The sequence below is a fragment of the Dermacentor silvarum genome, unplaced genomic scaffold (genome assembly GCF_013339745.2).
Source record: "Dermacentor silvarum isolate Dsil-2018 unplaced genomic scaffold, BIME_Dsil_1.4 Seq117, whole genome shotgun sequence".
NCBI classification, from domain to species: Eukaryota; Metazoa; Arthropoda; class Arachnida; order Ixodida; family Ixodidae; genus Dermacentor; species Dermacentor silvarum.
The window spans coordinates 30780-54001 of NW_023605620.1; the positions used below are offsets into that span (position 1 = coordinate 30780).

Below are 23222 nucleotides of genomic sequence, written 5' to 3' on the forward strand. Positions count from 1 at the left end.
AAAGATACCCATAAAGCAGTTTTCTGTACATTCTTCTGCAGAGCCTTGAATTAAATCAGCTGCACTCGTAAAACTAATGCAAGCATTTCAAAAAGAAACATTTTCAATAGCGCACATCTAGAATATAAATGCTTCTAATGCATGACTGGGGCCACATTGTACTCTTGTAAGGGCACTTGTATAAAAAACAACAACAACAAAAAACCAGCTTGAATATCAGTTATCAGCGCATATATTACTCATGCCTTATTAGTGTTCTCTTGTCAACTACTTACGGCTATTTTGCCCTGCTCTGGGAAGCCAAGTTCTAATAATGAAATTATCCAAGAGCTTTCTGAACTAAACATTTTCAGAATGCATTGAAGATGCAATAGGGGAATCACTTCATTTACTTTTCAGGGGTTCTGCTGTCAGAGAATACCTGGTGTTTTCAGGGAATTTGACAGATCTAGAAATATCAAGGAAAAAAATGGGAAATCTTCATCCCTGTTGCTTTGGACAGAGGAAATTGGTATCCACAGTGGTTATGGCAAAGCTAGTGAAGAAGAAAGTGAAGTTTTAAATAGAACCTATGCAATCCGCAAATAATGGTGTCTTTTGCTGGTTTTGTTAATGCGGGACTGGGGGAGTAACTAGAATATCATGGAACACATGATTCAGTCACCTGATTTACAGCTTACTGGTAGTAGTCGTTGAAAATTGTGGACTGGCATATGAACTTGGCAATCTAGAAACAACCATTTTCTACTTGTTCCTGAATCTCGGTGTGATAGGCTGCCAGATAATTTTCATAACAGCAGCAAAAAAGAGAAAAAGAATGGAAGAAGAAAGAAAGAGGTATCAGGGAATTGAAAGGCCCCAACGTAGTAGACACCCTGTTATATAAATAAACTGGGATTTTGAATCATGCCTGTCTTCTGTAAATAGCTGCCTGCAATGATGCACATTGAACTTGCAGGATGAAGTCACTGCAACTGCACATGCATCAGCAACTTCGAGCCAGAGCCACTTGAGGGAGTCACTGCCCACAGAGGAAGAGGACCTACTGGTCCTTCAAGGCGATACGGAGCTCTTGCCGTCCGTGTTGCCCTTGACGTCTCACGATGCTGTACATTATGATGTAGACCTGACGGAAGAGTACCAGCAAGGGCCGACTTTGAAGTTGCCTGTTCTGTCAGTTTCCAAAAAAAAGGCCGACCCTGCCGTACTCCGGCTGACTCCTTCGCAACAAGAGAAGGTGGCTAAGGTTAAGAAAGCGGACCTTGAAAAGCTGGCGCAGGAGATGCAGATCCGGATGAGCATGCGGGCCTTTGTCGAAGTGTGCGTACACGCAAACCTGGTGAGTGTGCCTATGGCTGTAGCTGATGAATTCCCTTATTGCTTAACCTTTCCGAGCTGATTGTCGTGATATTGCAGTGCACCCTTTTTTGAGCAACGGGATGAGGACATTTCTGACTTATAATTTTTTCTAATAAATGAAGGCCAGAACCCTCTAAACATAAAAAAATTGCTGGTAAGTGCCAGAGGGCCCTAAATAATTTATTATAGCAAACCAATTTCAATAGCACTAACCAGTAATATACACATCAAACAAGAAATACAAACTATTGTAAAATCCAGTTTCGGTTTTGGCACCCCGCCGCTCGATGTGTCATGAGATCACGATACACCACATGCAAGCGCAGCCTGAAGCACTGTAGTTTTCACTTTGCACCACCAACCTAGCCTCTTTGCCACATGATGTCTGCAAATTTTGTTCTGTGTCATGACCATGACATGATGATGATGATGGTAATGTCGACGCCAGTTCTGGCATTTTGAGACCAATTTTGGTATAAAAATAAATAATCTTTTAAGTGTTTCCCACCTTCATACTTGCTAAATGTGATCCATTTATGCATGAGAAGCAAGTACGTAGTTGAATTTGCACAATTTCAAAATTATGTGTCAGTACGTCAGCGCTCCTTTAAAGTGACACTAAAGGAAAGTATTAAGCTAAGTTAGATTGGTAGAGTATTCATCTAGAAGTCTATTGTTTTATTTGTGCCAATGTATGACTGTGTGTAGAAAATTGCCACCAAAGGTTCCGATGCTGCTCCTGAATGTGGATCACCCACACCAAAACGGATGATTTGACCTAATCCTCACAGAGCTGTCTCTCTACATCTCTCTTTGAGTCAGCAGGTGTCAGAGGTGGGAGCGTTAGTGGGTGTCGGGGAGCGCCAGGGCTGACATCATATGCGTGGCACCGTAGTTCAAAATAGGTGGCACTACTCAAATTTTTTCGTTTTCCCACTTGCAAAAGCTCTGTTCTCGTTACGAATGATGACTTTGTCTTTAGAGAAGCCTAATCTTGCAACCTAGCTCAACTTGATACTGTATAGACACGTGTAAGGGCCGCATCCCCAACTTGGCAGCCCGAAATTTGGAGAAAAAATTTAAATGGAGAAGCAATCGCGTTCGGTGTCCCGATGCTGCGCTCGCGCATTGGCAAATTATGGCTTGCTGTGTACTTCCACGTGCTGCTACTAGATGGTGAGAGCTGCGCGTTGACCTCTGATGCAATGGTGCATCCGGGGCGTGCACAAGTCAAAACTGCGCTGGCACCATTTTGACAAAAAGGTTTGGTCCTGTGTAAGGGCTGCATCTCAGGAAAATTGTGAAAAGGAAGTGCGGCCCTTACTCGAGTCTATACGGTATTCTATATTTCTTCAGTGTCCCTCTTCTCCTAGCCAATTGCAAAAATGTATAGAAATAAAAAAGTTTGGAAAAAATGCAGCTTGAATTTAATCATTCTGTAACTCTGCAATAAACAGCGGTATTAAGTAAAACATCCAGAATTGTTTTATTATATGCCGCTCTGAATTATACCAATAATATCTTAAAAGTATTTCAAGAAGCTTTGCAAAACTTGCATGAGTGATGTAACAATTTCACAAAAGCTAATACATTGTACTTTTCCGCTTTAGAGGATCCAACAGATACAGTTTGCTTACTTTTGTATCTGTATTTAATGTAGAATTTTGTAGCTAGTAACCTTGTGCTTAAATTTTATTAGAAATTTGCTGAATTTTGGCAATTATTTAATTTAAACCCCTAAACCAAAAGTGTGCTTCAACACAAGCATAATTTAGTCATCTCTCACTAAGTGCAACATATTTCATTCAGATAGGTTCTACAGTTGTTTTATGGAAGCATTTCAGATGTAGTATTTGAATGGAGAAATCAGTTAGCCTTGAGGCTAAAGCATACCCTAAGGATTGCTTATGAAGGACTCTTTATTCTGTAACAGACTTGAGTCTTTAGGGATTTCTTTTTTGGGAGTTTGTACTTAGGTGGAGAAAATGGCGCAAAAGAGAGCAGAAGGCAAACAAAAGTGAGTTCTAATTCCTGCTAGCATAGTATTCTGGCTAAGGTTTCTAGCTAAGCAAAGCTACTCCAACTATGCGAACTTAGAATTTCACTTTCCCTTTTTTATTACTGCCTTTACACGGTTGCCAGAAAACTGATAGCGTCACGGAAAGCTCAGGAGATAGCAGGGCAGTAGACAAGATTGCCATGGCAACAATTTTATTTTTGCTGAGCTTGTGCAACTAGATCATGATGTGTGTGTTACCCATCAACATTTTTTCAGTTGGATCAAGCCCTGTCCGCACTGCACTATCATCGACAGCGAAATAGGGAACAGAAGAAAGGCATTACTGTGGTCGATATTGGAATCTACAACTCCCTCATCAGAGGCTATGCTGCAAAGGTGAGGCTTATACCTTCGTGTTGCAATCACAGTGAAGAACTAAATACTGTCACAAATATTAGTTAGAAATCCAACTCTTTGTAAGGCAAACTTGTGTCCAGAAAGACGAGGAATGCAAATTACAGTGATAGCAGCAAGCACAGTTGCCAGTTGTCAATTCAGTCTTATGGGTCAAGTGTGTCTACTTTTTATACATAACTTAGCATACATTCCAGAGTAACTGTTGGTGCTTGCATACATTTGAGAAAGTGCAGCACTTGATGTGCACACAGTCATATCATACATGCTTCCTTTGCCGCGGAATGGACGACATTGTTAAAGAAATTTCAGGTGCTGTAGGTGTTTTTTGCACCGAGCAATAATTTAATAACGGGTAAAAACTGGTGAGAACGGGCGCCGGTGAAAAGTTAGACGACAGTGTGTGGCATTACCTACCGCTAAATGGTTAGCACACAGCCTAGTCTCAGCTACAAACAGTTGGCCATTAGCTTCACAATAACAAATGAGCTTTCTTGTCTTCTGGGCTGAGGTTTTCTAACAGTTGTTTTCTTTTTGCTTTTCGTAATTGGCTCGCATGCCTCTAGCCACCATTATTGCCAGTGTCAGTAACAAGCAATGGATTATACGTTGGAATTGGATTTTTTGACATCCATGTTTTTTACAAATTTGGCAGGCATTTATTGGCATTTATTTCCCTGAAAAATTTTGACAGCTTTTGGCAACTATTTTTTTCAGTGCCAATTTTCAGGTTTTTTTTTTCACCGTTGTCTTCGTTTGAAGCAAAACAAAACAAAAAAAGCTTTCTTTTTATATGCAGCCAATGAGTTCAGGCTCATTGGCTGCACAATCCGACAGAATGTTTCGACATTGCTACGCAGATTTGATATACCTCTCTCAGTGTCTCACAGGTTGGGAACCTACAATGGCAGTTTAGTGTGAGCTCAAATCCAAAGCTTCATTGTTAGGCTTAAATGGCACTCGGAAAGCTGTGAAGCCTTATGGCTGTGAGAAAAACAGCAATATTGAGAAAAGCATATGGTTGCCTCGTTAAGAAAAGCAACATGGTTGAAGTGCCACATGTGCAAAAAACATCACATGGCGTCCCGGTGTTTTGGCTCACATTGTATTTCATGAACAATTCCTTGCTTTACAGGGGAAGTTGTCTCGTGTACAAGAAATCATGCGCACCATGGAACACGACCGCATACAGCCGAATGCTGCCACATTTGCAGCTCTGCTCGAGTGCCACACATTGCAGAAAAACTTCTCCCAGGACAATGTGGAGAAAGTCATTGAGGAAATGAAGGCTCATGTGAGGCAACATTGAATTCATGATGCTTTTTTTTTTCTTCTCCTAACTGCAATTGACTTGAGTAGGAGCAGACACTGTCCTACATTAATATGTCTGTTAGAATATGTTGACTGCGATTTGCTTTTGCTGGTATCTATAGCTTGCAATGGTTGTACACAATCATTCCATGATACCTCTACCTACCTATGCAGCAGAAACTTGGAAGTGAACAAAGGCATTTGAAAAGCTAAGAACAGTGCAGCGAACGATGGAAGAAAAAGGCATACCATTAAGTGAGAGGAAGATAGTGGTACAGATTAATGAGTAGATGAGTGTAGCCAATATTCTAGCTGAGATTAAGAACAAGAAATGGAGCTGGGCAGACCATGTAGAATGGCGTCGAGCAGATAACCAGTATTTTATTAGAGTAACAGAGCGGCGGTCAAGGGAAGGGAACAGCAGTTGAGGGTGGCAACAGATGAGATTAGATGGTATGATGAGATAGGAAATTTGCTTGCATAAGTTGGAGTTGTCACAAGCCAGCTGTAACTGGAGATTGCTGGGGGAGCGTCTTCCAAGTAGACATAAAAGAGGCTGATAATGGGGATAGCCCACAAACACATATTATAGTGAATAGCCGGTAAGTGTTAAGGGGGGACGTGGGTTCTAATAACCGTATTTGGGCTGTCAGCGCATGTGTAATCAATATCACTGTGCGCTGCCTTCGGAACTGGCCTAGTGGGGTGCAGACACAAGTGCACTGTGTGGAAACGTATTAGATAACAGGCATGCCCAATCTGTTATTTGTTTGCTACGCTTTCTTGGACTATTTGCTGCTTCTAAGCATGGAAAGAAAGAAGAAAAAAATACGAAGGCACACAAAAAGACTGAGCAGGAACAGCAGTTTTCCGTTGTTCTTTGTAGCATAGCGTAACCTCGTGCTTTTAGCTATCGATGAAATAGCTGAAGATTTTGCAGTCTCGACAAAGAGAATGACAGTACAAGAAACACAAAATCTGTGATTATGATCAGATGGGCAAGTTTGTGCAGACAGCCTTTCAGTCTTGTGGGAGTTACAGTGAAGTGTGGGGGGTTGTGGGCTTGCCTGCGTATGTGAATTGAACTACAGCAATGCCGTGCAGTAACGAAGTTCAAAGGGGATAGGAAATTGCTTCTTCATAATCAATTCTTCGTTATAACCACTGCCTACCCTCATCAGTGTGGAAGGATCAGTGCTATGTTTATTTACAGAAAATTGTGCTTCATTAAACAAGATCTCAAATGGATGCGTTTCCATGTCAATTTCAGTGAAACTACGATTACTTTGTTACATTGGTATTAGCTTGGTGTAATGCATTTCGTCATAATTAGGTTTGGCTGTAACGCATATTCTCCTGTGTGTTGTCCTTTTAGCGCAACATAGATTCTCAGTATGACAGACCAATTAGCCCGAATTACTGCCTTGGCTTAGTCACGTTTGTGGGTAGGTTATGGTGCTTTTGCAATAAAAATTCCATTTGTTGCAGACAAAGCAAACAAAGCACAGTAGCTGAATGATTAAGTGTTTTTGTAGGTCTTCTGCGAGGTTTCTATATAAGTTAATTTTGCAGTGAAATATATGACAACTTTTATGTCGTATTAATTTGTCATCATTTGTGGTATTGCTGTTGCCATTTTAATTAAGCATAGCACTTGTCAGCCCCATGTCATAGTTAATAGACAATATGCAAACTCTGCAAGTGCACTTCTCCTCAGATCTTGCCTGACCTGACCAAGATGGTGGACACCGGGCTATATAATCATAAACAAGGTGTCAATGTTCGAATTGGTGCCACCATCCTGACCCGCTGTGGTAGCTAGATGCCTGGGAAAGTTTGCTAACGGAATTTCGCATATTGCCTATTCTGTTAAGATCAGTGTGTGAGGCTGACTTAACATATTTCTACGGCCCCTTTGTGACTTGCCTTTGGAGAGAGAGAGAAGTATGTGGTGTGATCATGGCCCATGATGAAGAAAAAAAAAAATATCCGCTGTAAACCTGCAAGAAATGGATGGGACATTTTGTGGGGGGCTTTCAGGTAGTGAGTGCACATTTTTGTATTCCATTGCAAGTGACTGATCTCTTGACTGTTGTTATTTTTAGGGCATCGTTCCTCAGCAACTGTTCAAGGATTGTAAATTTCTCGGGAATCAGCGGGAGCGTGTGCTTGAGGTAACTCTCTTGCTGTGTGCTTCTCGTGTCCTTTTGTTGAGATATTAAAGAAGTAACTGACACGACATTTTGACTTGCCATTCTTATGCGTTAAATGAAGCTCCAGCCTCTGTGAAGCCTATACTAGCAGACAATTTCCTCTGGCAGTGAACAGAAAGCTACAGAACAAAAGCACGCTGATGTAAGAGTGCTCTTGAAAATAGTTACACATTCTTGTCTGTGTTAGGAAAATATTTGGTAGAGAGAAAAGGAAAAATTACATCAGTAGAATAAGAGACAAAATACACCACTGAGTGGTTAATTTGACTTATATTTTACTTTCTTATCTGTGCTTGGGCAATTGCGAAACCGTCACATGTGGGAGCCAAGCAGATTCAGTATCCGTTTCAAGAAACCAAAAGCACTGTCAAGCTATGCCAGACTACTTGGCGCAGTAACACATGTACAGAAGCTCTGCCCCCGTAGCTTTCTCTTCATTGTCGCTGAAAGTTCTCTGCGAGTATAGAAAGAAGTACTGGCAAGCATCTGAGTGCCCTAAATAACTTAACAAAATACTTGTTTCTGCAAACCAGTTGCGGTACCCAGGACGTGGTTGCATTGTGATGTCATGATACATTGGTTCTCTCTGTTCCTGCAATAGCTGTGGCTGCCACAAGTGAATGCAGCCAGAAGAAACAACCATAACATGTTTGTTAATGTTTTTATGAGTGACGTCTTCATAGCCAGCTTTATTGCCTACACGACGTTAGCAAATTTTGCTCTCTGTCACGGCGTCATGATAATGTTGATGACACCAGGTCTTACATTTCAAGACGAGCATTAGTGTCAAATTAGAATATTCTATAGTTGTATCCCAACCGCCATACTTGCCAAGTTTCAACCTTTACCATGCTAGAATTGTGTGGTATAGTCTGGTATAGTCTACAGTTGTGAAAATATGTGTTGGCACTCTGTAAACTGCACCTTTTGAGACATCCAAAGCATACAATATTTGTGCGCTATTCATCACTCTAAAATATACCAATAACAAAAGCAACAGCAAATGTGACTGCTTTAATGAACACAGTTAATCCTTTTGAGGTGTCAGGTTTGTCTGGAACATTCGGTCATGGTAATCTGTATCACATGGGGAAGCCATACAAATGTCTACACAGCTTTTCACCTACTGTGTCTACATTATTGCATGGCAGTGCTACATAGGTTTGAGAAATTAGAAACAGTAATGTAAACAACCCTGCTTAGAACGTATCACATACATATTCAGGTGTTTAAAATTTCACTTGTGCCATGGAATTACTTCTCAAGCATGACGTATGCTCTTAGAAAAAGTGCTGGAATAGAAGGGGGGGGGGGGGTGTTATGCGTGAATGTCTTTTTTTTTCCCCTCATCCGTGCTGGCAAAAATTTATTTAACAAGTTTCTGAAATGCCTACGTGTCTTGTTTGTGGACTGCACCTGAAAGGGGTTTTTTCTCTGTAGCTAAACTTTTAAATGGTGTGGCTGTTGTGATTTATAGACTGTTCAGATGACTGAAGATGGAAGAAATGTATTTCAATTATCTTTTCCTCTGACAGAGTTCATAGGCACCTGAACAGAGCAATTTCTGTTGAGTATCTTGGAAAGTTCTCGCGATACTGTGCATGCACTATATATATTTGTCATATGAATTTCTATAATACGCTTCTGGGTATTACCTACGTGTAATTTGAGATAAGTGGTATTTTCTTTTTCAAGTCCAGGTTTGAAAATGTAGTTCATTTTAAAGGCCACCTACAGTGAAATTTTACTTTGGCTGAATTGGCTATAAGTGAGCAGCATATACAATTGAACTAACCTTAATAACGCTGCAGGGCTGGCAATGGCTTAATTTGACTGCCTCTGAATACCGCTTAAGGCTCATTCACACTAGGCCGACACGACACCGATTTCGCTCTGCGGACTGCTGGCGGCAGCGTTATCCTTCCTTTAAACCGTTGACCACAGCGTTTTCCGTCCTGTAGACTGCTGTCGCCAACAGTCGGCAGACCAAAATCGGTGTCGTGTCGGCCTAGTGTGAGTGAGCCTTTAGAAGACAATGTGTGCACTTGGTGGTAAGCACAGATCTTAGAATCACGCATGTGTGCTGATCACGCTGTACCGTCTGGGCGCCTAGGCAAATGTTGTTTCTCAATATTCCCAGTTTCTGCGTCATTTTCAGTGCGCTGTAATTGTGACATTACTTTCTGTTTTGTTATCAAAACCGTAGATCTTTGCTGGCTTTTTATGACACATACTTGCAGATTTCAAGCGTAAAAGTTTTGCTTGGTGGCCACCATGTACCTAGACCATAGAAAATTGTTCAAAATTTTCTTGCAGTTGGCCTTCATGTGGTATAAATTTATATTGTGCAAGTGTATTTTTGTTGTAGTATTAAAGTATTCATATTATGGAGATTCAACTGGAAATGGGGGAAGGGGGGGGGGAGGCAGGTGGCTTGCGCCCGTTTGTAGTTAAGAGTTTTGATTAGCAATAGTTATGCCCACTCATATTAAGGTAATAGTACACAGTGCTGAAATTTGAAAGAAAGCAGAGATTTATGCAACGAAGCAAGAATGATGGGTGTATCGGTAGGAGATGCCAACGTGGCAGCATGGATCAGACGTCAAATGTAGGTGGATTATATTCTCTCAGAGATTAACAGGTCGAAGTGAACGTTGGTGGGCCATTGAACAGGTACTAGCTGGTGGTTATTAGGATTTCAAGATGGAGTGCCAGTGAAAAACATTTACAGGCATAGCATAGGTTGAGCTTATACAAGACAGCCGTGTTTGAGATCTTTGGGAGATACTTTCACCCTGCTGTGCAATTAGAATAGGTTGGTGCTTCTGGTAGTGATGATGCAGGATCTTAGTTTTCTGCATTGATCATTATGTGTGTATTCGACAGGCAATTCAGAAGGTGATGCCAGGCTTTGTACCAGCGCCTTCCACATTCCCAAGAAACTACGACTGCAAGCTCTTGCGGAGGCTGAAGACCCAGAAAGTACTGGTATGCTCAACATATATTCATATACTCAGCTTAGGAACAGTACTCAGCTTTTAGTCCTGGAGGTTGTTTCTAGTGTATTCTAGAAGAATGAAATTGAACTAAAAATAAATTATATAGAGTTAATGTTGGTCCAATGTTCTTTCTAATTCAACCACAGAAGTTAGCGGTGTGTGCCAGACAAGATCATCCAAAGGAATGTTGTGGTTTTAGACAGCTGCATATAATGTGAAGTGATTTACAACTCATTACTACTTGCCTGGCGCTATAATAAGTGTCCTTATAATTGCTATCGCAATAAAAAGATATGCTGTTATTCGTGGCTTCCAGACTGCAAGGCACATGATGCTGTTGAGCCGCCTGACATGCAGTGCAGCGGCAGCCAAATGTGGGCTCCGAGTTAGGATATCTGAGTTGAACTTGCTTCATACCACAGCTCTCGTTCGTGCTAAAGATTTGACAGTAGTCATCGCTTGTCATGAAAGATAAAATTAAGACATCGGTTTATTCTACAGGCCACTGTTTTGTGTGAAAAACATATTTTAGCCATTGTTTGTGTCATTGGTGGCAGTGGCACACTTGTGCTGTGCGGCCGGTATGGCAGTGCTGGCCGGCCGTCTCTCCACCATTAATCTTGTCATTGTGCGAGTGTCTATACAGTCTAGTGCGGGAAAACTATCGTTTGTCAGCAACCAGCGTCGGCAAAATGGCTAACAGGAAGATGCCGTGCCGCATGGTTTTATGATTACCACGTAAACCCGTTTATCTATAGTTATTTATTTTAATTTCAATGTTTTGTGTTTGCGATCGCCTACAGGTTAGACGTTGGCATATTTGAAGTTCCGCCATTTCACAACATACCGCGACCCTTACTTTGGAAAGAACACACTTCAGCTATAACGAACCTTTTATGCTGGTTTATCACAGTTTATTGTAACGAATGTCGACCGTATGTACATATATATATATATCTATATACAGTAAAAGCTCGATGATACGATTTTTCTGTGGTCCCGGCCGAGCCCCATTACTTTGCAACGTGCTAGAGAACGGTTGTTACGAATCGATTTTCAGCCTGCGTCGGTTGATACGAATAAACGCTGCCCCACCGACGGCCGCGAAAGAGAACAGCGCGCAGTCACGCGCTTTCTCTCCTTCTCTTTTGGTGCGGAGGCGCGGCGCCGGACAGCGCGCACTCCGGGACTGGGCGCGAAGAGTTTGAAGCGGTGGCGCTTCAAGAAATAAATGCTTTTTACGTACATGTGCCTGAGTGAGTTCACCTCTGACTCTTTAATTTAGCTACAGTCGAATCTCGTTAATTCGAACACGCTTATTTCGAACATACCGCGCCAAATAAGGCGGCGGCGCCTCCGACCGGCATTGCTCCGACACCGCCATAGAGCAAAACCTCAGGAGAGACCCCTCAATGCCGCGCGCGAGGGAACGGAAAAAAAAAGAACCCGCGGCGGAAATTTCTCCCTCTCTCAAATTGCAAGGTCGCCGTTTCTGCATCGCGCCGGAACAAGCGTGTACGTGCCGACTAGAGTGTTCTAGACAACCGTATTCTAGCACACACTAGTGCCGACGTCTCAGCCACGCGGATAAAATGGCAGTGAACCCTTCTCCTCTATTTTTTAGTCACATGTTGATCTTGCACGCTGCGGCAGCAGCGCAGAGGGAAGCAGCGGCGGAGGCACAGTCGGGCCAACGAAACTGCCACGCCCGCAAACGCTCGCTTCCCGATAATGGCAGAAAACGAAACTTCAGGGGGCGGCTAAAATAAGCTGGCGCCAGCACGGCGGCGGGCGCGCACGGAGATGTGCGCACGGAGTCGAAGGTGAGAGAGCTACGAGGGAGTTGAGAGGGAGGGCGAGGAGAGCCACCGAAGCGGCGGAGTTGACGCGGCCAAATCCGCTTCCCTGCCGCCCTCCTCCCTCACCTTCGACGGTCTCCGCGCGCACCCGTGTGCCGGCGCCGCCCGCTCGCTCCCTGAAGCTTCGTTTTCTGTCGTTATCGGGAAGCGACCGTTAGCCGGCGTGGGCAGTTTCGTGGCCCGCGCTTGCTATGCGCTTGCGCGCCGCGATATTTCACGACTCGCACCGTTCGTGCATCGTGCTATGGTGCACGAATACTTCAAAAATACGTCCTTTTAATTCGAACAAAATTTCGGGCCCCTTCGAGTTCGAATTATCGAGATTCGACAGTAGTTTTAATTGTGTTTCGATGATACGAATTTCGGCTAATACGAATATTTTTTGTGACCCCGTGAGATTCGTATCATCGAGCTTTTACTGTATATTACTAAGTGGTAGTCTGATCTCAAAAATTACTGATGAATTGCTGTGCCTTTCATCCAGTGCTATAAATTATTTTTCTTTTTTTGCTTAAAGCTGGTACTAGTTGCCATTGTGACAGATGCCATGTTTTTGAAGTGCAACTGTAGCAAAGCTACGCAGTGACGTTTTAATGCTTGCTAACTTTTTGTTGCAGCACAAACCTCACGAGATTCCTGGTGACCTGCCCACCATAGACGAACTTCGAGTGTGTGCCCGTGAACAGATGGCCTTAGAGACCGACGGCGAAGTCACTGTGCAGTCAGTGGCAAAGCTGACCAATCCTTCTGAGAAAGTCCTTCAAATGGTCAGCAAAAATTTTTGTTTTATTGGTACTAGACCACAGCAGGTGGATCACAGTATTGGTACTAGACCACTATGTCTGATGCATGCAAGATTCACAATAAATGAGCAATTTCAAAGTTGCGGTACACTTAAAGATAGGACACCACCAATTTCAACTCTCAGATAACGTTCTTCTGCAAGAGTGCGCGCACATACCTGGTGTTTCAGTGAAAACATTAATTGATCATAAAACGCACATTAGCAGATAATAAAACTTTTTTTTTTTTTTTTCTCGTTTTTCGATGGACATCAGGATATGTGTTAGTCAGCAATTGGGAATGCAATTTTTACATGTCTCTGTGCTCTTTTCTGTTGCCAACAGAGAAAGCAGGTGCAGGAATTGGAAGCGGCATGGAGAGTGAAGCTCAAAGATGCCTTTGTGAGGAACACCAGGTCTCTTCTTAGCCACTCCTACTGTAAGTGCCACCTCTTTCCTTTAAGCTGCCTTCTGATCTGTGATCCATCAATTTTGGCCTTTCTCGGCCTCAGAACTTTCAACATTCCATTTGGAAAGTCTTGCAGAGATTAAAGAAAGCTTTTGGTACACTAAAAGATTTTTTTTCTACTCCTCTCACGCATCCAGGAGGTCAATTTTAGACTTCCTGACGTGGTACAAGAAGTGCAATACTATCAGTTGATACTATTAGTTGACATGCTGTACACCATGTTTGTACGGGAAAACAAATTGCAGCTTCATGTAAAGTTTATTGACCTATGCAAATACTTTTAGTGTGTGTATTTGGGTTAGCTTTATTTTACTTCATTTGTTCACACTAGTAGCCGTAGCTGGGATGCATTAGTAATGTGTCAATGTGTTACTTATGCCACCAGCATAAACATTACAATTTAAATCTTATAATATGTCTTTATAAAGCAGAAAGTGTGTTTTTTGCCTTACAATATCAGTTGTTAGATTTGTGCCTCAGGCCATTTAAGCTATACTGTGTTGGCAAAATGACTTCCTTTTGAAGTTTCTGAACAGTGCCCATCCCCAAATTTCCAGTGAATCGTGGGATGTCCTTGTACCCTTACCTGTCTGTCTTGGAGCCTGATGCCTATGTGAACGTAATGCTACAGGTGAACTATTGCTCTCTACTTCTTTTTTTTTTTTCTTTTTGTTAAAAGTAGGGTTTAGCTCGAGGTCACTTCCGATTTTGCTATTCAAATACCTGCATGAGAAACGCACAAATTTCTGATTATACAACCACTGAACCAACTTTAGAGAAATTTGTCGCAGTTTAACAGAGAAATCTGAATTCTATTGACTGTTGGAAGTGCAATTTGGTTTAAGGGCATCATATTTTTTACAAGAATTGCCAAAAATGAGCAAGTCTAAAAACTATTGAATTATAAAGTTTACAAATCTGAAACTGCATCTGCTGGAGCATCTGAGGCAGACAATTGCGATACAAGGATTTCGGCTTACTTGCAATTTTTACGCTGTATCACGAGAGTCCTGCAATAGTCCTACAGACAAATTATCGGTATATTTTAGAGTGATGAATAGCGCACAAATATTGTATGCTTTAGATGTCTCAAAAGGTGCACTTTACAAAATTCTGATATCGCTTTTATATATGTCTTGGCGGCATTTCACTACTTATGTCCAGTGGTGTAGCCAGGGGGTCGCACATCGCACACCGGGCACATGTAACAAACATTGTAACAAATTGACGTAAGCTGTAGAACAATATTTCAAGTTTGTCTGCTATAGATTCTCTGTTTTTATCTGTTTATCTGTTTTTGCTGCAGAGATAAGGATTTATAAACTTCGTGCTTCTATTTTGTTATAAACATGACCGTTTTTGGTAAATTGTGTAAAAAATGTCATGCCCTAAATCAAAATTGTTCTTCCTGTAGTCACTAGAATTAAATTTTTTTTTTTTTCAAATGCAACTAATTTCATTCAAGTCAGTCCAGGGGTTGTCTCATAAAAGCATTTGCACGTTTTACATGTAGTATTTGAATAGGCAGCACTGAAGTTGGCCCCGAGCTAAAGCTCCCTCTAAAGTTATTGGCATGATTTATGCATTTGCTTTTATGTAAGGTAGAAAAGGGTGAGTTGGAGGTTTCGCCTAAATTTTATCATTATGCTCACCCATTACGTGCTTGCCGCATAAATTCAAACTCGGAATTGACAGATTGCCTGTCGAAGATTTTACCTCTTGCAACCCTTTCCACTGCTAAAACTGAGAATACTACACCTGGGGAGCACTCTTGTCACACAAGCTGCTATGCATGGCTGATGCACAATAGTTCACGGATGCTCGCTCAGTTTCTTTTGTCCTTCTCTATAATGTAGGATGCTGGCATCGCCACCTCTTTTGTTTTCTAGTGTGTTGTCATCCTTGTTGTGGAAAGCTTCTTGATTTTGGGTGTTGGTTACAAGCTATGGAGTTTGGTATAGCTTACGACTTTGCTTTAGGGATTAAGTTATCTTGTAGGTGAAAGTTGCCTTTATTTTTTTTCAGGAAATTCGAGCACTGGCCATGTCTTCTGAGACTTTCAGTCCATCCTTGTTCGCTTTACATCATGGTGTTGGAGTCAAGGTGATGACCCGTTACATGACCTGCTGTGAAGAAGCGCAATGGAATTGCATCCAAGGTCAGTCTGTCAAATCAGTGAAAGTAGCTATTGCTCAAAATATGCTCACTTGCTAATAAACTGTCAAAACTGAATTTAGGAAAGATGTATCTGTGTTGTGTTGATTAAACAATGAGGCATATTAAACTTGTTTATTTAATGTGCTCAACATTGCATTGTTTATGAGCTGCAGTGACACACGTTTGAGATGGAATGCAAAACTGTTTGTGTGCCAAGCTTTGGCTGTAGGGTAAAGTTTAGATGAACGTAATTGATCTGGAGCCACCCATGTGGCCAGAAACGAATATCTACAGTCAATGACCTATTTTTCCGGACACCCGATTTTCCGGACGGCTTCGCGGCACCGCCACATACTCCATAGAGTTAATGTATGAGAAACGACTGAAATTCCAGACGCAAGTAACCTTCGCCGTCCGATTTTCCGGACTTGTGCTGTGCGAAACGGCATTAATCGAAGCCACCACCGCTGCCATTTTGATTATCTCACCGCTTTGCACCGGCACTCTCGCATGCAGATCCGCTGGCAGCCATAGCCACCACGGAGGCAACGTTAGGCCTAGCTACTTAGACGTTCGCTACCAAGCTTCTTTCTGTTCGGTTCCGTGTTTTTCATTGAAACAATTTGCCACTGTTAGCAATGGCGCCCACTCCGCTTTGTCACCCTTGCCAATGGTTTCGAAGCTTGGAAAGCACGAGGCGTTGCTTAAGATCCTTAGCTTGATGCTAAGGATCCAGATGCTTCTAATGTATTTTCATCATTTTTGTATCCTTTTGGCAAATAAATTCAAAAATTCAAATAAAAAAAATCCCAGTTTCCGAAAGTCAGCTTCACCTCAATACAGCAGTGTTACACGGTGAAGTATATACAAATTATTGCGGTGGAGCATATCAAGAGTGGGAATGGGCAATTGTCACGGGACGCAGTATGCATTTCTTAATTACACATGCGTGCACCCGCTGTCTCCTGTCACAGTACGAGCACCGATACGCCTAATAAGTGTACTGGAAGGTGTTCAGAGCTATTTCGGACGTGCCTGTGGCGATTTGAGCCCTTGGGGGTAGAGGATGTTTGTGAAAGCAAAATGCATTCATTTTTTGGAGGTTTTTGCGGCCCCTAGGGAGTCCGAAAAATCGCATGTTGACTGTATTTGAAAATGCTGAATGTTCAATTATTGAAACAGACACTAATAGGGTAACAAGGCAAGGACTGTTCAATTTGTGCTCTAATGTTAAAATAATCGTACAATACAGTCCACATTTAAAGCGAACACCTTGCTGGCAATGAAGCTGAAACACTTCTACCGTATCACGAGGCGAAAAGTTTGGCTGATAGGATGCATTGGGCTGATTTCTGCGCATCAAATAGTAGTCTGCATGCCTTTGTGCCATAATTAAGTTGCAGTTGGTAGTGAAATACTGAGTGGATATTCTCTTTAGCAGTACTACATCATACATTACATCAGGCAATGTTTTCTGTTGCACATAAGTCAGCTGTGTGGCCACAGGGGAAGAATCTTTTGTCACAGGTGAGCACGCTGTATGACAAGTACCTTGAGTACTGCCTCCAGCCTGAGTTGTGGAGTCAGTACACGGCACGGGAATGCTGGCAGAGACTCAACGCTGAAAACTGTTTGGGACCTTCTCTGGTAAGGCTTCTCGAAAGTAGTACTAGTGGTAATAAACATAGCCGGTCTTGCAAATTTGCAACCTTATTTGCATCCCTGCCAATATTTACAATTTTATTGTAATACACTAGATTGCTGTATATATTGGCAACAATAAATTTACTATTTTTCATTTTGTGTTTAGGGAGCAGTGAACAGATGGACCTATCTGCACAGCAGCTACACCAGCTTATAGAACCAATACATTGCAGTGGCCAAAGCATTGGCCACAGTTATGGGAATATTTCACAAATGAATTTCATAGATGTTTCTATATGCCTGTGGTGCACATCATTCTCGTTGTGACTATGTAGCGAGACTACCTGTGTACAGCATCCCTACAGAACAAAAAGCTGCAAATCTTTAAGGAGGGACCACCTGGGCCATGAGCAAAATTTTTATTGCTGTTGCTGCTAAAGAAATGAAATTTACAGGTACAGTTAAACCTCGATGTGTCGAAGTCGGTAAAATCGGCACCATACTTCACTATTGAAATTTCACTGTATTGAAATTCAACCTGTTGTGCAAATAAGTACTGTCTCAGAAAAGTTTGTGCGCAAGCTAGTTGGTATGGATCATTCATTTTAAACAGTGTAAAAAACACGGACAAGGAAGAGCACGGTACCAGCGCTGACTGCCAACAGCATGTTTATTGAAGCCTGCACAAATATATACTATTCGCAATGGGCTGAAAGAGAGAGAGGAAGAAAGGGAAGGCGAGTCATCGTCAATCAACTATTGCTGCACATGCGTCACAAACCTAAAACTATACGAATGTACAATACACAATATGGACACAATATGAATTGATTAACTTCTAAGGAACTTGAGTTCCTTATCGCACAGAGCTATAGAAGGGGCGCTTACGCAAGTGGCTCCTAACTGACAAATTGAAAAGGCCTCAAAGATTTCTCTGGCCATCTCATCGCTGTACCTTCTCAACACACGTGTGTCATCTAGGCAGGGTGAACAGCCGCACTTTGCACAGTGAACGAACAGCCAGATTACTACCAGTCTTAATCTTGACACTGTGCTTATGCTCATGGCAACGTTCATTAAGGCAGCGTTTGAGAAATCACCGTGTGAGAAAAGCATTTTATTCACCAGGATCGAGAAAATTTGGCTGGAAAGCAAGCGTTTTTAGCAGGAAAGCAAGCCAAGAAAGATTCTCTTTCAAATGAGACCAGTATTGCCTGGCTCCGATAAGCAATTTTGGAATGGTGAATGGGCAAAACTAAGCATTTCGTAGGATAAAAACAGTTTTTTTTTCTTAAAGACACTGTGTTCTAAGTAGTTTTTTTCAGCGGTTGCACCATGATATGTAGATTGGAAAAAAAAAAACATTAATGAAAAATTGATTTTTTAGTGATATGGTTGTCTCCAAGACACAGGTCCCCCCTTAATAAACAGTCAACATCTTGAGCAGTTAAACAGTCTTAATATGTTCCACCAAATTTTAGTATCTTTTTGCTTTTACTGTAGTATTCTTCAAATTCTTGGATTCGCAGTTCTGCATTTGTTGTGAATGACGTGTGTTATCATGTACAAATTCTTCATTTTTTTTTCTTGAAGGATGCTGAAATAGCTCACTGGCCATTCCACGCTGCACTGGGGGTGAGTAGACAATGTGAATGCTATATTCAATATTAACCCGCCGCTGCGGCTCAGTTAGCTAAGGCGTTGCGCTGCTGAGCACTAGGTCACGGGATCGAATCCCGGCCGTGATGGCTGCATATCAATGGAGGCGAAATGCAAGAGCGCCAGTGTGCTTGCGTTGTAGTGCACGTTAAAGAACCCCAGGTGGTCAAAATTAATCCGGGCAACATTTCCCTTTGGCTAAATATGTTATATAGAGAAGTATGTACCACTGAACCAATCTTGGCAAAGCTGGTGATAGTAAAGTTTTTTTGTTAGCAGCCTTTAGACATCACTTAAGCAGATGATGTGTGCACCTGATGGCATCGCTATGATGTAAGCCCCAGCGTGCCGCTGGTGCCGGGCTCTCAGGCTGGCTGACATTGCCACGCCTGGAGACCCATAGAGGCCAGTCGGAGCATGCAGTAATCCCAGCGCCTCGACAGCGAGAGGGCTCGTCGTGGTACCCCACAGCGGTAGCAGTATCTATGCCTTCCAGCAGCGTGACTTCCGAGATTGTACGAGTGCGCCGTTGCAATCTAGGAGGTCACGTCGAGGAGCTGTGCGTTAGGTAATGCGTCACTTCCTTTGAGCGGTAACGGTAGGTGTTCTTTTTTCTTTTTCAGTTTCAGTATCAGAAATGGCAATTTTTGCGAGCTTTTCGTGATGCTTCTGCTCGCATTTAAAACGTCAAATTTTGCATAGAGGTTCCTCTATGTCTACATTGTCTTTAACCAGGCTTTTTACGCTGTCCAAAATTTCATTGTAGTTGCCCTTTAGTGCTTTTGTAGGCTTGTTTCACAGTTTTTTGTTTTTTTTTTCTAGATTGGACGCTTTCTGTATGACATAATCTTTCATGAAGTCAAGATCGACATCAATGTCATGCGACCTTCCTCAACAAAGTGAGACCTCACATTTATCTTACATGGTTTACTGAAGGCTCTTATCGTAATTGTGTTTCTGTTGTCTCTGCGTTGTAATGATATCATATTGCATGGCCATCATTTTAATTGTAAGATGTTAATCAATGATTATATTTAACACAGTCACTATTACCACATTTGATATTGCGCAGAAATATAATTTGTGGCATAATTTCTGCAGTGCTTATATTCACTTGGTTCTTTAAAGTTTGTTGCCTGAAGTCAGGTTCCTTGTGATGCTCTTACGTGGGATGTGTTTTGTTACTTGTTCGTCTTCCTGTCTGAGCTCCTACTCCTAATTTTTTAATCATAGGGCAATGGTACCTGCATTCTACAACATCTACAGGACTGTCGGCGTGAGAACGAAAGAGGAGATAAAGGTTTGAACTTTTTCATTTTTAATGTGCTTGTGGCTTTTAATGTATACATCGAAGCCTACTTGACCTAAAAAAGTATAAAATAAAAGGGGGTGAGGATTACTTTTTTTTGTGTTCACTCCCTCTTAACAAAGCTAAGCAACAGTAAATTTGAGAATTGAAGTCAAGTGCCTTGTAGTAAATACTCATGTGGTAGTACTGTAAGCCACGAAATCATTCATGTGTGCCTACATGCATGCACGCATGTGCACGGCAAACACTTGTGAAACATTAGAACATGTTTGAAGTCCAAAACAAAATGTGAGAAACAATACGTATGCTTAGGGTAATTGAGGCCCTGTTGAATATTGCTTTTGCCTGTAATAAAATTCAGAGCCCTTCCACTACTGTGAAGATGGAAGCCAGCGAGGCTGTAACTATGGTGGGTCTGCTGTGGTGAATATCACTATAGTGAATTTATATATTACCATTATTGATTATATTGAGTGTCTTCGGCATGTTCGTCAAAGAGCAAGGACACCGGCATCTTGTTTTTGGTCGGCGCGATAGCCAAGTAGTGCATTTGCTCCGCCAAATCTGCCCCATCATCATAGACTAGGGTATGAGCCACAGCGTTCATAGCCGCGGCACATTGCACGACAGCGTCAGGATCCTGTGAGATCTCTCCCTCTCCCTCTCCTGCTCTCGGCGGTTAATACCCACATATACAACGCGTGGGTATGAGCCACATGTGATTTCTTTCTTACCTTCTTTCTCTCTTTCTTTATTTATTTCCTTCCTTCTTTCTTGTCCCTGGCTCATACTCGCATATCTCTGGCTTATACCCGCATATTCAATGCGGGTATGCGCCACGTGTGATTTTATTATCGTTAATTGTGACGTAACTGACGAGCATGTGATGTCATGACCTATCAGTCATGTTAGTCATCCATTTTGACACCTGTGCTAAGGCACAACTGGTGGGAAACCGCCACGCACATGGAGCCAAACCACCACGCACATAGAGCCGAAATTGTTGTACACGCCGGTTGGTCTATAGACGCGATCTCCTGGAACCTAGCCCTTAACAGCTTCGCTGTAGAACGAGTCAGAAGTGAGACCCCTAAGGGCACCTTTGTGCTTTGCCCCATATGTTTTCCAGACAGTGAAATTTAATAATTCAGAGGAATGAATGCACTCAAAATATTGCACTGGTCGCCCATGATTCAGGTCATGAAGATTAACGAGGCTCATAATAATGAGGCCTAAGTCTACATGACATTTTATATATTATATTTGCATTTGAAACTGAACATTCGAAGTTCCTTAAGTGTTGTGCTGCATAGCCATAGCTTGGGTGTTAAGAGTTATGTAAATTATGTCAATTTTTCAACTAAAGTGCACTGAAGAGAAACCTACAGCCTTGAGAAAAAAACAAAAAAAAAACTATCGACAGAGCAGGGGGAATGTTACTCCTGTTTTCACACTTCTACGCATTTGCAGCCTCACCCACTACTCTCCAAGATGTACCGGGAAGCGTCCCTCGAGGAACTTGCTTTTGATGTCAATATGGTACCCATGGTGTGTCCACCATTGCCTTGGTCTGATGTCAACAGCGGAATCTTCTTGCTCACACAGAGTGAGTTTTTCTTTCCCTTGGCCAACTTATTGCTATTTCCAAAGAAATTGTAGCACCAAACAACAGAACAAAGGAAGTTTTTGCACTAGCTCACTGCCCTGTTCTGGCAAATGTGTGTTTTATTGATGAACTGAAGTTTTATTTCTTTTAAATTCTTAAGTATTACATGAACTCAACTGCAACAGTTGTTTTAGTTACTATGAAGGAATTGAGCAGTACTGACATCCTCCTTCTGAAGCATCTCTTAAAGCCTGAGTGTTGCCTTAGAATATTAAACTGGATCACTCAATTCCTCAGAAGGAAAGCTTTGCTGTTGTAGAACACTTTTTCTTTGTCATGAATTTGAGGCTGGCACAGTTGGCTTTTCAGGGGTCTGAAGTGCTCATGGCAACAAAGGACTTAGTGCTCAGTAGTGCGAACATATAAAAAAAAAAAAGCAGTTTTGCCATAAGGGCGAAACAATGAATGTGATAGCATTCGTCGCTTTATATGTGTTTAAAGGTGGGGTGGGGTGGTGCTTGGTTGCAAAATAATAATTAAAAAAGTCTCCTTTCGCGCCAACGGCAGCGACGCCTCCGCAGCGAACGCCAAGATTTGACCCCTAGAGACGCGCCGGCCGCGTTCATTCTGTGATCATTCTGCGCCCCAAATCAAATGCAGTTCCAATCCAGCTCAAATCCTTCTCAAATCCAGCGCTTAATGTAGCTCCAATTCTGCTCAAATCCTGCGCTTGTGTAGTTCAAATCCAGTGCTAATGCAGCTCCACTAATGTGAATCCTGGGGAAGTGCGAAGCAGTGATGCGCTGGTGTTTCCCATGGGAACACCACAGGCAAATCACAGTTGGCTCACCACCCCTTCGCGTCTTCTTCACAGGACCGGCAGGGTGGTGGCGCCCTCTCTTGCGCTGCGTTGGTATCAGTGTGGTGTTTCGGAACCAATTTTAACGAGTTTCTGTTAATTAATGCGCTTAATGCTTGAATATTCCTGTTTTCTAAACTATTCTGAATCATGTTAGTGTATTTTGAACCGAGTTTGATCAATTCTGCACTTGTTTTGACCCTGCTTTGAGAACTTGTTTTTGAGTGTGATCACGACAGGTCACACACGACGCCGACAGCCCGGGCCCCTAAAGTGCTTCGCACAATGTGCCTGCAAAAAAGAAATTCGCTCGTGGCTGCGCGGCCGTGGCTATGCGCATGGCTGTCAGCACGGCTGAGCGCAAACACAGCCAGCACGCCTTGTTTTAGTGGTAATCTGCCGCGTTTGCTATGAGTGTCGGTGCATTGTGTGCATTGTCTTCCTGCACACTTAGTACTGGAGTAGCATGTAGTGTAGCACAGTGAAAACAAGGACAGAATAATAAATGGAACACACACACCAACGCTAACTTTCAAGAATTAAATTTGTTTCGGGATCCTGGAACATGACGCTGCTCCACTTC

The 23222-nt window shown here is 42.3% G+C and overlaps 1 pseudogene; it reads left to right on the forward strand.

Annotated features, from left to right (window-relative positions):
• The window catches only part of LOC119434516 (DNA-directed RNA polymerase, mitochondrial-like), a 30345-nt pseudogene that overhangs the window by 1136 nt on the left and 5987 nt on the right, over positions 1 to 23222 (forward strand).